The sequence below is a fragment of the Canis aureus genome, chromosome X (genome assembly GCF_053574225.1).
Source record: "Canis aureus isolate CA01 chromosome X, VMU_Caureus_v.1.0, whole genome shotgun sequence".
Taxonomy (NCBI): domain Eukaryota; kingdom Metazoa; phylum Chordata; class Mammalia; order Carnivora; family Canidae; genus Canis; species Canis aureus.
This window is the reverse complement of record NC_135649.1, coordinates 81092623-81095504: the sequence shown is the minus strand read 5'-3', so window position 1 is coordinate 81095504 and position 2882 is coordinate 81092623. Positions and strand designations below refer to the sequence as shown.

The window sequence follows — 2882 nt, the reverse complement described above, 5'->3', positions numbered from 1 at the left end:
GCTCAATGAATGATCACAAATCGAATACACATGTGTAACCATCACTCAGAATAAGAAATAAAACACGGTCAGCACCCAGGAAAGCTCTCCTACACAGGTGGGCTCCCTTTCTCTTGCACATCCTTACACCCTACTAAAAGAAAAATATGATGTGGCTTTTGTGGTAATCATTTCCTAGCATTTCTTTATACCTTTAGTACCTATGTGTGCATCCCTAAACACTACAGCTAAATTTTGTTTTGAAATTTATATGCTTGAAATACTATGTGCTATCTTCTTTTGTGTCTGACTTTTCTTCTGCAAGATTACATTTGTGAAATTTATCCCAGGTTACTTTGTGCACTGTAACATTTTTATGTTCCTAGCTATATAGTAATTTATTATATGAATACAGAAAATTTTATCCTTCTACATTGAAAGAAATTTATATTGTATTTAGTTTTCAGCTGTTATGAGTAAAGCTATATATCATTTTTGTGTATTTTCACACATTTCTGTTTATTACTCAGGATAAACCTTTTTGGTTATAGTGTAATTATATCTTCTATTTTAATTGCTAATGTCAAACTGTTTTACAAAGTGCTTGTACCAATTCATATTCCCACCAACAGTATATGAAAGTTACTGTTGATCCACATCCTTTCCTATATTTGGCATTTGTCATACTTTTAAATTTTAATATAGATGGGTACACTTTTATGTTTATTGATCGTTTGGATTTCCTCCTTTGTGAAGTGACTTTTCAAGTCCTTTATTATTCTATTGGGCTGTCTGTGTAAAAATGTGTATTTATCTATCTATATTTATCTTCTGAATACAAGTTCTTTATGGATTATATGTTTTGCAAATATTTTCTCCCCATTCCAAGGGTATGAAGATATTCTCCTATAAAATTATTTTAAAGTTTTGGCACTTGCTTTGGAATTTTTAATCAACTTGGTGTTGGTGTGGAAATAGGCTTCCATTTAATTTTGTGTCCCATATGAATACCTCATAGCCCTAGCACTATTTATTTAAAACAAACTTTCTTCATCCACCACTTTGTAGTGCCATTTTGTCATAAAACAAGGCACCATATACATGTAAGAGTGCTTTGTGTGTTCTAGTGTGTCTCATTGGTTTAATCAGTTTACTTGCCTATACTTGTGTCACACCTCACTATTGTTATTAAGGTGACAATAGCTCTATACTCTGGTAAAGCAAACTTTCCCACTTCGTTCTTCTATGTTAAGAGTGCTTTGGGGACGCCTGGGTGGCTCAGCAGTTGAGTGTCTGCCTTCGGCTGAGGGCATGATTCCGGGGTCCTGGAATCAAGTCCCACATTGAGCTCTCCGTGGGGAGCCTGCCTCTCCCTCTGCCTATGTCTCTGCCTCTCTCATGAATAAATAAAAAAAAATCTTTTAAAAAAAAGAGTGCTTTGGATATTTTTGACCCTTTGCATTTCCACATATACTTTAGAATCAAGGTGTCAATATCTCAAATACACCCACAAAAAATCCTGTTGGGATTCTTATTGGGATTTCAGTGCATCTATAGATCAATTTGGGGAAAATTGACATGTTTACAGAGTGATGCAATTAATGAAGATGGTGTATCTCTCCTTCATATGGATTTCCATTATGTCTGTCTTAGTCTAGTGGGGCTGCTGCAATAGAATACCATAGGCTATGTGGCTTATAAACAATAGAAATTTATTTCTCATAGTTCTGATGGCTAGGAAGACCAGGATAAAAGCTCTAGCAGATTCAGTGTCTAGTGAGATATCACTTCCTGGTTCATAGGTGGCTGTCCTCTCTCTGTGTTCTCACATGGCAGAAGGGGCAAGAGAGCTTTCTGGGGCTTCTGTTATAGGGCCACTAATCCCATTCGTAAGGATCTATCCAGCTTTGCGCAGTGGCAGTATCATAGCCAATGAGGTTTATCCGAGGCGTGATTATTGCTAATTGAAAACATAAGGATCTATCCTCATGATCTTATCAGTTCCCAAAGGCCCCACCTCCTAATACCATCACATTAGGGATTATATTCCAACATATAAATTTTGGGGAACCCATTCAGTTTCATAACAATACCTCCAAATTAATTTTCATAATTTTCCCTAAAGTTATTGCATGTCATTTGTTAGGTTGGCTACTATGTCTTCAGTATTTTTGATGCTGTCATAAGGGTATCTTCTAAGAATTTTGTTTTCTAACTCTTTTTTTGAGGAAATATAGAAATGTAACTGATTTGAGGGTTTATTTTTTAATGTTACTATTTTTGGTGTAAATTTCTATGAGTTTTAGTGAATGTATAGGTTTAAACAGCATCACAATGAAGACACAGAACAACTACATTACCTCCCAAAATATCCTTGAGCCTCTTCTTTGTAATTAAACCTTCCTCCCCAACACTTAACCTCTGTCACTAAGTAATCCATTCCTACAGTCATGACTTTTCCAGAACATTATATATGTGGAATTGTACAATATGTAACCTTTTAAGTCTGGTTTATTTTACGTATCAATAATTTCTTCCTTTTTATTGATGAATAAAAAGGATGGATGTACCAATCTTTGTTTATCCATTAAACATTTGAGAGATAGTTGGGTTGTTTTCAGTTTTTGGCAATTAAGAATAAAGCTGCAATAAACATTTGTTATACAGATTTTTGTGTGAACATAAGTTTTCATTTCACTTAGGCAATTATCCAGAAGTGGAATTGCTGGGTCATGTGGTAAGTGAATGTTTAACTTTAAAAGAAATTGCCAGAATGTTTTCAAAATAACTGTATCACCTTTCTATTCTCACCAACAATGTATGAGTTCCAGTTGCTCAGCAGCCTTGCACTACTTGTTATTGTGAGTTTTTAGAATTAGCCATTCTAATAGGTATAGAGTGGT

General features: G+C 34.8%; 1 pseudogene; it reads left to right on the top strand.

The window, feature by feature from the left end:
- The first annotated feature begins 1882 nt into the window (after positions 1–1882).
- Positions 1883–2037, top strand: LOC144309345 (U4 spliceosomal RNA; annotated as a pseudogene).
- The last annotated feature ends 845 nt before the right edge of the window (positions 2038–2882 follow it).